A 14,931-nucleotide genomic window follows, 5' to 3' on the forward strand; every position below is an offset into this window, starting at 1 on the left:
GATTCAGTTTTTGGTGTTGCCTGTGAACGTTTCAGTTTGTGCAATTGCTCGTGCCCATCACACTATGGTTTGTTTGGTTGCCCGTGCCCATCACGTTTCAGAGTGTGCGTATGCCCGTGCCCATCATGTTCAAGTTTGTGCGTATGCCCGTGTACATAATGTTCAAGTTTATGCGGTCGCCCGTACCCATCACCTTTCAGTTTGTGCACATGCCCGCCGTTCATCATGTTCAAGTTTGTGCGTATGCCCGTGCCCATCATGTTCAAGTTTGTATGTATGCCCGTGCCCATCATGTTCAAGTTTGTGCGGTTGCCCATGCCCATCATGTTCAAGTTTGTGCGGTCGCCAGTGCATTATCCCTAATAAAGTGACAAAGCTTGTTTCTGCAACAGATTGCTGCGAAATATTTTCAAACTAAAACTAAATTGATGTTATGCAAATGAAAATTTATATTTTTCCAGACTTCTGAACTTTTTATGTTTTATTTCCAATATACTTTTCCTCAATATAATTAATTAATAGATTATCGATATATTGATTTATGAAGTATTAACGATTAAAAAGTGGAAAAAATACTATTTCTAAAGACCAATCCATTTAAATAAACACAAAAAATGGCTGTAAACTGTAAATAATTGTAAAGTTTGAATTTTTATATGATGTTCATTGCTTTTTAACATTATCTAAAGCAGATTCTATAAAACGTTTTGAACAATCAGCTCAGTCAAGAATTGAGATAGTAATTAATTATTTCATTTCTTCTGTCAAAAATAATTCTGTAACCTGACAACCCTGTTTGGTAATTCTATCGTGTCCGATACTAGATACTTAGATTGATACGATATCGACAAAAAAAAGTTAATTTTGAACAAAAAATTGATATGATAAATACCATATCTTGTTAGTTAGATAAGTGAAAGTGGTGAATGAATGAATGTCTATATATTTTAAGGGACTTGACTCGTATTTTTAAAATAAAATAAAACAGAATGGCTTGTCCGATTCACAGAGGTACCCATTCAATATTCAATATTGAAGCGTGCTGAATTTATTATTGTTAATTATGTGTTGTGCATAAATATTTTATAACTATATGACTATGTATGCACACACACATCAGTTGCCAGGCAAAGCTGGGTTCCCAAGCTAGTTGTATGTATTCTACACTATAGTTTCAGTAGACGTAAATAATTACATTTACTGTCATAGCGCCGATATAAGGATTCATAACTCTGATTGGATAATGAGATAGATAGAAAGATAAATGTTACTGCCATACTATTTCTATTGGTTCAGAATAGACAACTATCACATGACTAAACCCTGATTGGATGAGGGGCTTATGGACTTGGCATACAGAGTGTCTATTAGTTTAAGCTTTGTCAGGAGTTTTTCCTATAAAAATAGAATTTCAGAACTAAGCAAAGATTATCTCACTGGTTCTCCTGAGTTCATAAATCAAAATATGAGTCAAATCGGTCAAGGTTTAAGGAAAAGTTGTTTTTCGTTGGCTCGTCAGGTTTCAACTGAACAGCGTATATTCAAAACTTTAGAATATACTTTGAAGAAAGGAAGGAACTTGAGAATTTAAAAAAACTTTCCTTATAAATTAGACCAGAACTAAAAATTGCGAATTTTCTGGAGAGTTGCACAAAAAAGGCACAATTTTGCACCAGTCGCCGCTATTCACACTTTTTTTTGACTCACCCTGTATATATACATATATACCATCTTTCGGTGAAAGACAAAAGGGAAAACTTAAAAGTCATGCTAGTTTCATCATCTTTAAGATTTCAATAATAGATCGATATGTTTTAACTTTTTATTAATCATTTTTCTATTCTTTTTTAAAAACTCACTGAATTAGATTTCAACTATCCAACTATCCAACTATCCAACTATCCAACTATCCAACTATCCAACTATCCAACTATCCAACTAACCAACTATTCAACTATTCAACTATCCAACTATCCAACTATCCAACTATCCAACTATCCAACTACCCAACTACCCAACTATCCAACTATCCAACTATCCAACTGTCCAACTATCCAACTATCCAACTATCCAACTATCCAACTATCCAACTACCCAACTACCCAACTATCCAACTATCCAACTATCCAACTGTCCAACTATCCAACTGTCCTATTATAAACTTTCTTTGGTTCGTAAAAGTGGAAAATTAATTTCAGACAGTTTTGATTAATTGCATTTTTTAATTAATTTTTACAAAGAATTTTGTGAATAACAAAATATGAATTTTTAATTTGATCATTCAAGTTTTTCAAAGAATCATTTGTCGCATAATTTGCTCTAAGAAATATATATAAAAGCATTCAACTTTTTCCGATTAAAAGTTTGAAAACATTTCTTTGTGTTTGATTTGATCAGCATATTCAAATATTTTAATGAATAGCGAGAAAATGTTAAACTTTTTTAAAATATTTTTATTCAACTACAAAGCACGAGATAATGAAAATAAAAAAATCACAATTTACCCGCCTAACCAGAGTTGGTTGTTTTGATTGGTTGGCCATTATAACCGAATAAGAATTGTAAATAAATAGATGAATGGACACTGTACACTGTACATTTTAAACAAAAAAATTATGATAAATCAGGAATAAGGTAAGGAGGGGGTGAAAAAGTATAAGGGAAAGGGTGGGTACTCAGCGGAAGGGTTGTAACAGAGGGTAACATATATTATTAGAACTAACTATTGGTAATATTAATACTAGGTATGTAAATATATAAAGTAATCATCTCTGTTTGTCAGTTTGTACATCTCTCTGTTTGTTTGTTTGTCCGATCATAGCTGAGGAGTCACTCGACCGATTTGCCTCAATTTTTGGTTGGAGAACTTGGGAGAATCCTGGAAATGTTTTTAGCTTGGTTTCAAGATTAGCAATTGAGTGGGTCCACTTTTATAGCAAAATAATAGATTTTCCCATAAAATCAACCAAGCGCGGGTAAACGGCGGTATTACCTATGAGTAACCTGGGCAGCGCCGGGTATAGCTGAGACTGTACCAGAGAAGTAGGTGAACTAGCCGTACAAAATTCAAATACTCATCGCTATTCATAAAGTCTTATCTCTGAGGAAAAGAACGATTTAAACATACAGTAAACTTTTTTTTTGGATATTCTTTTTGTCAAAATTAACGATTATGAAAATAGATATTGAGTAAAGAATAAAAAGTTTAAATTAGAAATTAGAAATTGTTAATCTTGATCTTGTGTATCTCTGTTTAGAAATTGTTCTGATGATTATATGATAGGCTTCCATTGTTTATATTTAAATTCATTATCTTATACATTCTTTTTAATCCTCTCATTAGCCCCNAACCGCCGAATGCCCCCCTCCCCATGCCCCCCTTAGGCGACCCATTCTTCCATTGGAGACGTATTCTTAGACGCATTGTAGGCGCTTAAGACACTTTGCGGTCTTATGGAGATCATGAGAAATAAAAGGGGGACGAGAAGGGCACCTTGGGAAACCCCCCTGGAGTGAAATCCTATATGAAGGACCCTTTATACTCTGCATTTGAGGTCCCTTGTGTCTGCATTCCATTGAACCCTTTATTGAAATATTGATTCCATTTTTGCCCAAACCATGAAACAATCTTAGGAACGCCTGTAAGTCTATGTTCCGTTGTATAACCTGGATTTGGAATGTACGTGACGTATTTCACTCACTGCAATTGCTAAATTCTTCACACAAAATTCCAATGGACTTTTCTTACTAATATTTATATTGAGTTCCATATACTTTTTAAATATATTTTAACGCACTGAACTTCATTTAAATCCCTAAAATGCTATCAAAGAGCCATATATGTCCCAATGGAACACCTAGAATCCCCTCCTATTTCTGATAGGAAACCCCTTCAAACCTCCTTTATATAAGTACCTTACTAGGAGGAGAAGAGGGTTTAATTCTGGGGGCTGTGTGGTTTATGCTTCTAACAGAAAATGAAGAACATATGCTATCGTTAAATTATAGTTATTATTTTTATAAATCTGGATCAGTAAATGCGGGGACAATAATTAAAACGTATTTCTCCTGATTAATAATAGTTATAATCTAACATTGTTATCAATCACGCTTATGCAGTAAGTTATTATTTCGTCATGAAAAAAACCTCTGCAGTAAAACTATTTTATTATTGAAAATTGGATTCAAGAAAAAGACAATTTTTTTAATTTTAAGCGCTGGGAAGTAATTGTTTGGGATATTTTCTTAAAAACGATTTATCAAAATGAAATTGAATTCTTTATTATTTATATTTTTCCATAACATTTTCTTACTTTTATGCTTTACATTTGGTATACATTCATGTAGGTATTAACATACAAAAAGGTGGTAACAGTATTCTGCTTATTAGCTTGTATGAGCCGCGTCGCTCGGCCCAGGAATTCAGTTGCCGCGCTCGGCACACATATAATGTTAAGCCAAGCTAACCTTTGTTGGCTAACAGTTTATTTCGCTGAAAGGAGGGGGGGGGGGGGGTAATTGTTCTTCTACAAGTAACCCATTTACTCATTTACTTAAATATAAACAAAGTCCATATAAAGAAGAAGGTTTAAATCTATTCTCCCCCCACGTAGTCCAATCATTTTATAATGAATTTTACAGGAGGCGAACTCACGCTAGATTTTAAATGATTACTCAAGTATTTATTCAACAATCATAACAAGGGATTCAAATAGTTACCAAGGGGTTTCAATAGTTTCCAAAGGATTCAAATAGTTCTCAAGGGATTTAAATAGTTTCTAAGGGGTTCAAATATTTTTTCAAGGGGTTCAAATAGTTTCCAAGGGGTTTAAATAGTTTCCAAGGGGTTCAAATAGTTTCCAAAGGCTTCAAATAGTTCCCAAGGGGTTCAAATAGTTTCCAGTGAGTTATAATAGTTTCCAAACGGGTTTGAATAGTTTCCTAGGGGTTAACATATTTTCAAATGGGTTTTAATAGTTTCCAAGGGGTTTAAATAGTTTCCTAAGGGTGTGAAAAGTTTCCAAAGAGGTCTAATACGTTTCTATGGGCTCCAACAGTTTACAAGGGGTTCAAAAAGTTTCCAAGGGGTTCAAATTGTTTTTAAAGTTTTTAAGGGGTTCCGGTAGTTTCTGGAGGTTTTAAAACTTTGTGGTTTAAATAATCTTAAAGGCTTTAGATAGCGTTCAAGAAATTCCAATATTTCTAGTAATTTCCAGTGGTTTCCAGATGCTCCCCGTGGTTTCCAGTGGTTTCCAGTGGTTTCCAGTGGTTTCCAGTTGCTCCCCGTGGTTTCCAGTGGTTTCCAGTGGTTTCCAGTGGTATTCCAGTAATTTCCAGTTGCTCCCTGTGGTTTTCCACGTCTATTAAACTTTGATTAACTTGATGAGAAGTTTAGTGCTAACATGGTGTGAGATATTAATATGAATATATCAAGTATTCAAACAGTCGTAGAATATAGATCAGGAATAAATCAAGTTTTTGTTTTGTAGGAAATCATTTATTCCAGGTCCGCCCTATGTTCGATAATAGTTTCGTTAACGCTCTGTACTACAGCACTAATGATGTAGATAGAACTCACAGGCTGTCCAAAAAAAAGGTTTTTTGAACACTCGTTCGAAATTCTCTTATTAGGGTTTTTTGTTCTTCCAACATTCGAATTTTCTGTTATTAAGAAGGTAAAAATATCAGAAATTTGGTTGTTTTAAATATATTTTATCGCTCTTTTTTCAGCACACCCTGTATTAACAAATATAATTACTCTTTTTCTGGGTACACCCTGTATAGAAACTCTAAGACAGTTTGAGCAGTGTTTAAATACACTGCTAACATGGTGTGAGTAGAGTTTAAATACACTTAAAATTCGGTGATGGTGATGGACCAAACGTCTGTATGTAGAGTAAAAAAGTAGATGTTAGTTCCACATTTATTGAAAATATATTCTGGGTTGACCCTCGTCCGTTCTTGAGATTGTTTCTGTCACACAGGGCCCCACAGGGCCCCACAGGAAAAATATGTATTGGCGAATCTGGTCAAAGAAAATTGAGCCAATACATATTTTTCCTGTGGGGCCCTACTAAAGAAACCAAACAGCTCGATATAAAATGGAGTACCGTCTGCAAAGCATGTATAATCATATGGTAGGGCGAACCGCGTCAGTTGTCTCTCCCTTCTATTCCTTGCTCCCTGATTTAAATACACTGCTAACATGGTGTGGGTAGAGTTTAAATACACTGCTAACATGGTGTGAGTAGAGTTTAAATACACTGCTAACATGGTGTGAGTAGAGTTTAAATACACTGCTAACATGGTGTGGGTTGGGGCCTCATTATAGGACTAATGAATCCAACCCCACCCTTATATATTCTTACCAACCCATAAATATAATAAAGTCGAGATTAAATCATTAAAGTTAAAGGTATTAGATTTCAAGGAATGAAAGTGGGAGGCCATCATTAAGACTTAAATAGTGATGGGCACTACCTTAGTTTTTATTCAGTAAAAAGGCACAACAAAAATATGTTAAGGCTCCAACATTTCAAACCTGTGGTCTGTACTAGTTTTACTTGAAAAATTGACAAAAAAAAGTTGAAAACAAAATAAAAAGAAATAGTTTTTTTTTGGCTCGCTGTTACACATATTGTCTCTCAGGGTTAACATTTGGCACAGAGTAAGGAAACAAATGTTCAGAAAAAAACAATTTCAAAATTTTAACAATTTCTTTGTGAAACCCAACCTTAAAGTTTTAAGACTGCCCAATAAATGTGTTATTTTGTAGAAAAAATAACACGCGCGCAAGCAGAAATGTATCCAGCTATTCTATGAGGAATAATCAGTGCTAGCCAATTTTCAATATTGTTTGAAAGATCGAACCCACGGACAGCCGTAGTACAGTTGAATTTCCGATCCGGGTCAACCTTTCCGGTCCCAGTTTTTACTTCACGGCACGGACATTGGGTTAATAAAGCAGACACTCAAAAGGACTAGCCGGTGCAACACAAGGTTGACGCGGTCAGACTTTATACTTCGTATAGGTTAAATTTACTTTTACTAAAGGGGCAGAGGTGCGTGAACCATCTTTGGTCAATTTTGATTGGTCGAATATAACGATAGGATTTCTATCAGCTGACAGGATAAACCACAAACTTTACAGTTGACTTAACAAATTTTGTTTTGTATTAAATCTATAATTCATGAGTGTTTTTTATCGCTTATTTGATCTTTATCACATTATTTGTTTAAACACCGTTTAAAACCATGCAAATCTTGGAAATTCTTTCAACATCGTTAAAGTATTTTAAGAGCTATAACTGCAATTTTTAATTTGCAAGAATAGCTTGAATTTTTTTTTGTAATTTATGATTTAAAAAATAAAATAAAAAACCTTCTCTGGATGTTTCTTTGAAACATATTAAACTAATCATCCAATTTTTAAAGTGATTATTTTTGCATATCAAAACATGAAATTTAGGTCTTTTAAAAAATTAGGAAAAGGTCCTAAATTTGCCTCGGTGGTTGGTGGTTAGGGAAAGGAATGCTGTAATCTATTCGAAAATCTATCTATAGAGAAAATAAGGGAGGGATGGAAAAGCATATAATGGCTTCTCAATTATAGATAATGTTCTTTACAATTTTTCAAATATCAGAAAATCTGGCTTCGTCCATTTTGTGGATAAACTTTAAATATTTGGTTTAGTTTCTCGTTCCTGGAAATATATTTTTGTTTTTTATCGTCTATTCATCGTTGGCAAACTTGGAATTCCTGGAAATTTTCCAGATTAGAAAAATAAATCAATAAACGAAAAGACTGTTTTGGACAATTTGTAAGATGGCCAGGAATCTAAACAGGGGGAGGGGGGGGCGGCAGGACCTTTGCACCCCCCTGAGATTTCAGAATAGCTTCTCCATAGCACTCAAGGGAAAGAAAACCTAGTGCAAAACAGAAAAAAATCTTATAAATAATTTCACCTGCGGCGCGTCTTTTGGTTCCTAAATCTTGATTTATTGGTTCCAAAATAAATGTAGCCCCCCCCCCTCTCTTAAATCCTGTATCCGCCCCTGATTGTAAACAAGAGCAAAAACAAACAAAAAAAAATACTGCAAATAGCCAAAATCATATTTCTAAGCTTGTAAAATTACATAATGCAACAAAAACCCTGAAAGGAAAGATGATGAAAAATAATATACACGTGGAGAAAAACAATTGATAAGAATTAGATACTTTAGATTGTCTATCAATTTATTATAAATAATCTGAAAAATGAGTAGGGGTCACATATGAAAAATATAGGCTGTAAAACAAAGACAAATTTTAAGCTGCTCTGGATGATTTTAGCAGATTTTTGAAGAAAAAAACTGTCAGATTTCGTGTTGATCATCCTCCCCCCCCCTCCTCCCTCCTTCCCCTCAGGATGCAATCTTTCAAACATTTTTTAGCCTGGCAAGCTAGCGGCGGTATCTAGGATGGGATCACGAAATACGACAATCTTCGAAACATGGAACATTTTAACATTTTTCCCGTTTCTAACGCTTTGCCAAGATTTATAACCAGTCACAGTGTGTCTACAGAAACGTATATTCATTTATAAATAAAAAATGTTCATTCCAAGTATTTATCCTTTGAAGTTTAAATAATTCAATAAATGATCGGAATCCTAATTTTCTTAAGCTGATATAGATGGAGCTAGTATCTAAAAAATGATGAAAAAAGTTGATTATTTCTGGAATAAATCTAACTTTTCTCTGAAATGTATTTCTCCTGTAATAAAACAGTTAAAAAATCAAGAAAACGTAAAAGTTTCTAAATAAAATATAGATGAGCTAGCATTAAAAAAATGAAGATAGGATTCTTAGAAAGAAATTTTAAGTTGACAGGGGGGTGTATTCAGGGTTGTATTCAGGGGTGTATTCAGGAATTTGTCCAGAAAGGATGGTTTTGTTTGCTCTGGAACCACAACCCACCAGTTTTTCCGAAGCTTACTTTTAAAGATCTTTTCAGAAAAAAGAGTGTTTAAAAAATTGGTATACTTCAGATTAAATAAAATAAATTCACTTTGGTATAATTGTAATCTACAGCAAAGATCAAAGAAAGAAACAAAACCCTTTTCAACTTAAATTTAACAACTCAATGTCGACAGGAGAGTCTGACATGAAAGGTATTTCCGCCGGAAAATTGTTTCATTAAAAAAATGCGCCATATATCTCCGAAAATATGTTATGACAACTAATAATTAGGTTTAGTCATAAAAATCATTTTTAATATTTTGCTAAAAAATGTGAAAAGATTCGTCATTACTTTCTCAATATGAGAAATAAATTCAAGTTTTACTTTTTTGAGAAAAAAAACTTATATAAGCTTACATAAGCTCTTCAGAATTTTTTATTTATTTTGATTGAGGATCTCGTCAGATCTACGGGAATATTTGTAGCGAAATTAAACAGTTCAAGTTGAATTTCGGGCAAAGCTGGTTAATTTCTGTAAAAAATGTTACATTTTTCAAAGCATAGAATGTTAAGAATATCGTTTGTAAAAAAGGGACATAACAACTTTACTCTTGACAGCTGAAAATACCTTTAAAACTCTCATATATATCTTATATAAAGCTGTTAAATGCTAGAGAAACTTTTGGCTTTTCTTAGTTATCAGTCTAGTGGAGATAAATAAGCATCACAATTATAAATAACCAAATAATTTAGAAGAAAAATGAATATATCCAAAAAAAGAAAAACACCCAAGAGTTAATGTATTTTTAAACATTCCATTTGTTTTGTTTTGTGTGCAGTGTATACACTGAAACCCCATTTATCTTCATTCTGATATAGATATTCTAATTCTGTCAAATATAGTTAATAAAATCTCCAATATTCTCCACATTCCTTAATAAACTCACTAAACTAAGTATAAAGCTACATACTTTAGTTTTCAAGTCCTAATTTTCATTTATATTTTGACTTGTTTGATTGACAACAGTACCCTGAAAAGGTTTGTCTGATAAAGAATACATATGATATCTATCATATTATTTTTAAAATTTGATCATTTTCAATTGAAGTTTTTCTGTAATAGCGACTTACACATTCAAGTCATATACAGCAGAATAAACTGTCATAATTTAAGGTTATAAACCGTAAACGTAATGTCACTCTTAGTATGAAATTCAATAAAAACTACGACAGTAAAGGGAAATTTTGCCAAAAACTAAATAAAAAAAAGTTGAAAGTAAAATTTTGCAAATAAAAAAAGAATTCCGGACCGGAATAGATGTTAACAGTTTCAAAATATTTCTCAGATTTTCCCTGGAAATAAACACCATATTTACGGCTAAATCTACCTCTAAAATATTTTATTATTTTTTTACTGGCAACTAACAAATTATAAAGTATTAAAGGGATCCAAAATACCATTTACTATTTACATGCGGTAATTTTTTTGAAAGTGTTGATTTCTACAAGAAAAACAAGAATTAACTTAATCCTATCTCTGCTGGGGTACTTGACAACCAGGATATGCTGGGGGGGGGGGAGTAAATTTGACCCCCCCCTCTAAATTCCATGTTTGCTCTTCTTTTCGAATCTGCAAAAAAATTGCAAATTTGCAAATATTGAATTTTTTATCGCAAAATCCACTTATTTAGTAAAAATGTTTACAAAAAAAATTTTTGTCCAAAAAATGAAAAACTATACATTTTTGAAAAGCCCTTGACCATGCCATTTCAAATATGCAAAATTTTTGCAAAATTTTAAATAACCTGATTTTTAATCAAGAAAAACTAAATATGTGCAAATTTTCGTTGAAAGGTTGTGCAATTCGTTTCCTTATGTCAAAGGCTTTGTAAAAAGCTAAATTTTATCAAAATCTGACAAGTGGAAGTGGGTCAAAACAAAGATTAAGTTTGCTACAGGAAAAAGCAGTCATTCAGGCAGTGTGCCTGAGGACTCAGGCAGTTAGCATTAAAGCCCGGTTTTAGGCCTACAGGGAGGGCTTTGGGTATGTAGGAAAAGTCAGAAAATTTCCCCCCAGCAGGAATAGGGTTAAGTCTTGCACGAAAGAACGATTCTATCCGAAATAAATTGTTGTGACTTGTGAACGGGTCATTTAAAATCATGTTGACAGTCCCTTTAAGCAAAAAGCTTGATTTTGACAGATTTACGCTCTGGCGAAAATCCGGGAATATATTAAACCAAGCTGAGGGAGGAGTTATTTTATAATCTTATTTATTAAAATTGCCAAATTATAATTTTGTTCTCGTTAAAAAAAATAATTTAACTTTTAAATTAAAAGTGAGGAAAAGTGAGGGCTAAAATAGGTTAAAGTAAGTTGTATAAATTTTAATAAAAAAAAAGAAAATAGGTATAATATACATATAAATTATTTAGTGGGGTTTCTGGATTAAAGTTTATGCAGCATTTAGCCCTTGATTATACAGGCAGAAGATTATCCTTATTCACAGACACACACAGATACTCACGGACATATACCGATACTCACGGACACACACCAATACTCACGGACACACACCAATACTTACAGTCAAACTGAAATTTAATCATTTAACTAAATTAGCTAAATCCCTCATATATTATTTCAAGCCAGAAAGGCTTTATTCTCAATAATTCTTGCTTCTAAAAAAAACTTTTTTATGCCCCCGCTTCCCCCCCCCCCTTCCAGTTTGATGGGCTATATTAATGTGCTAGAAAAAGAACCTGGGCCCAATTATTCCACAGCTGTGCGCTGTAAATCTTTACATTAAAAATATTTCTGTTTTATAGTTTTAAACTTTTTCCTCAAAAAGATGGAATACATATTGAACATATCAAGTTATGCATATTGAAATAGTAATATTTTATTCCAAACTGGAAAGCCAGATAAAACTTGAAATAAATTTGTTATATAAATATTGACATCATTATCAGGTTCCAATCAACCAAAACTATTCAAGTTTTTAACCATGATCAATTATGCCATGCAATATCCTGCACCATGAAAGGTACTAATTTATTACAGGCATGCAACCAAAATTGCACTTTATCCCATTAATTATATTTGATACTTATTATTGAAGTGATTTTTCAAATATTTTTGATAAATCACTCCCCCCCCCCCCCCTTCAAGGCGTGCAATGAGAACTGTAGGAGTGCCTTTCTGCACTGAGTAATGAATCTAAAAAGAGTAATTATAGTGATTTAATGAGACAATTTTTCACACTTCATAAACACAGTGATCTTCTTGTGATGTCATTTAAAGTATCTGTCAGTTTTCTTTTGTACTTTAAAGGAACTGTCAACGTAGTATAAAAAGGGACCCTTTAAATAATATCTGACAAAAATATTGATTATATTCTTGGGTTTCCATCAGAAAATTGAAAATTTTTTCCAGATGTGATTTTTACACAAAAATGACTTGCGGATATATAGTTATATATTCAGTTTAGACAATGAAGAAATAATCAGAATTTTACGCTTTGTCAGCTTGAAAAAAGACGGTTTAAAGGGTACAATTGACAATCGGGCATGCCACTCTTTCTGAACGGGGGAAGGGGTTGATTGAAATAACGTCGAAATTCCCTTTATATTTTTAGAAATTAAACCTAAAAGTCAAGAATGTGCAGCATGGTTCGGTCTGTATCACTCCCTATGCAAAGTCCATTAGCGCCTGATCCAATCAGGGTTTAGTCATGTGTTTGATGTCTATTCTGAACCAAAAGAAATAGTTTGGCGGTAACATCTATCTTTCTATCACAATATCCAATTAGAGTTATGAATCCTTCAATCGGCGCTATCAGTAAATGGAAATTTTACTTCTATTGAAACTATGGTGGTATCCGTATGTTGCATGTTTTCAGAAACACCCTGTATTTGTGTAGTATAAAATATAAAACATTATGTAGCGCGTTAAATATCAGCAAATATTTAATATTTTAAGCTCTCTTCAGTGTTAAATTGTGATATTAAATATATTTATTGAAAGTTGGAAGCCAAATTTGTCCAAATTCATGTATTAGGTCGTGCAAACATAAGGGGTTTTATTATTGTAAATATTTTATATTTTAAATTGAAAAATTTCAAATTTTAGATTTCTAATATGTGCACAATATTGCTTTAGCAGTACATATAAATATTTTCATTTACTGATAGCGCCGATTCGAGGATTCATATCTCTAATTGGAAAATATGATAGATAGAAAGATAGATGTTACCGCCATACTACTTCTGTTGGTTCAGAATAGACGACAAATATATGACTGAACCCTGATTGGATCAGGCGCTAATGGACTCGGCATACACTACATTTAATGGTACTGCAAAGATTAATACTCTTCTTCAATACAGTGGTCCCAAAAATAAAATGGAACACAACTTTATTTAACAAGAACTTTTAAATTTATAAATGTATTTAAGTGTATTTAAGCCTAGAAAACTCCAAGGCGCAGTTAAGACTATAGAGAACTACTTGACGCAGTTAAGACTACATAAAATGCTACGGCGCAGCTAAGACTAGAGAGTCTCCTGTGCGCAGCTAAGACTAAAGAGCCTTCTGTGCGCGGCTAAGACTAGATTGCCTTCTGGGAGCAGCTAAATCTAGAGAGCTCTAAATCTAGAGAGAGGCACAGCTAAGACTAGATTAACCACGGGTGCAGCTAAGACAAGATAGCCCCAAGGCGCAGCTAAGACAAGAGAGCCCCCGGGCGCATTCACTGGGCGCAGCTAAGAGCTCCCCTAGGCTTCGTAAGATTTGAAAGGTTTCTAAACTGAGTTAATCCTTTAAAGTCCCGGTATATTCTGTCATCTAAAGCTAAGCATAGGATTTAATATGATGGATTTAAAGCAGAGATCATAAAAATACTGCTTTCCTCGCATGCACGAAAATCCTGAAGCAAAAAAAATGTTCATGATTTAACATAAAAATCCGATTTCCCCCTCTGAACTCTGTATATATTTGCACGCATATGCCTTTTTACAAGAGGTATCCAACATACGTTGGATTCCATTTTTTATTGAATGTAGTTTTTTTGAATATATGGAACTGGAAGGTTTTTGAAGGTACCTTTGTGAATCAAACATGTACCTCATTAAAATGAGGGTCACTGAAAATTCAGCCAACAGTCACTTTATGACTGTAATTTATGGTACTGTAAAAAAATGAATGAACGTACCGATTAAAGAACTGTAAACGGTCTATTTTCGGTTCAACTTAAAGCTGGCTGGCCTGAGTGGGGATGGAGAGGGGGGGGGGTGTTCTAATTCTCTAAATGTCTAATGTTCAAATGTCTAAATGGCTATGCACTATAATGTTTTCTTCTCTTCTCCGTCAGATAACGTGTATCAAATCTAATTACGCCTCATTATATCAGACTCGNTTCTTATTTAGCCTATTATAGATCCCTAGGACCCCAATTGTTATGTATAATTACCGTGTCCCCTAAACCCCTCAACTGGTCCCTTTTCCGGCCCCTTTTTCATTAAGGTTCCAGTTTTTTAACGCTGTTTTTTTACACATCTGTAAAGTGTTAATTACAATCTTAAATTCTATTCTATCCATTAGAACTTATATCACAGTGTTTCAAGGCTCACTTTAGTTAGGGCAAGAAAGTTAAAATGTGTTGATACTAAACGATAACGAAAATCTACGAAATTATGCGATGAATAAAAACATCGTGGTCTAATCTTTATTATCCTGTGTTTCTGGTTTAAACGACAAATTCCAATATTTAAAAGCCCATTCCGAATTCTAAACCCATTACAAGCGAATGGAATTGGTATTATGAATCAGGCCGTTTTTCCACATTGTATGTTCAAGCTTCAGGCCATTTTCTAGGTAATGGTTCCTGGGATTTTTAATTCCACCGAGTACATACACATAATATGAAATATATTTTCTACGATATTGTAGATATTGTAGATATTGTAGATATTGTAGATATTGTAGATATTGTA

This window comes from Eurytemora carolleeae, unplaced genomic scaffold (genome assembly GCF_000591075.1).
Source record: "Eurytemora carolleeae unplaced genomic scaffold, Eaff_2.0 scaffold1358, whole genome shotgun sequence".
NCBI classification, from domain to species: domain Eukaryota; kingdom Metazoa; phylum Arthropoda; class Copepoda; order Calanoida; family Temoridae; genus Eurytemora; species Eurytemora carolleeae.